The sequence below is a fragment of the Cicer arietinum genome, chromosome 7 (genome assembly GCF_000331145.2).
Source record: "Cicer arietinum cultivar CDC Frontier isolate Library 1 chromosome 7, Cicar.CDCFrontier_v2.0, whole genome shotgun sequence".
Taxonomy (NCBI): Eukaryota; Viridiplantae; Streptophyta; class Magnoliopsida; order Fabales; family Fabaceae; genus Cicer; species Cicer arietinum.
In genome coordinates, this window is record NC_021166.2 from 7,231,242 (window position 1) to 7,231,587 (window position 346).

Genomic DNA, 346 nt, shown 5'->3' on the forward strand with positions numbered 1-346 from the left:
CCTTCTATATTCTCATTTTTCTTAATTTGTGAAATTAAGGGTGAAATTGAAATTTAAAAGAAAATAAAAAAGGAAAGAGTTTATAATTGTTTTGAACAATACGTTATAATTGTGTAATGTAATAATGTAAATGTATAAATGAAGGTGGGAGGAAAAGGAATTAAAGGATTGATTATGGCGTTGGAAGATTTGGCAATTGGTGTAGCATCCAGTTCATTATATAGTGTGTGTATAGTTAATGTCTACCCTACCTTGCCCTCGCACCTATCTTCCAAACTTTTGCCAGCTCCCTTCTCGCATTTACTATGCTACCCCTATATATAAAATGTTGGTTTTCAATGTAATG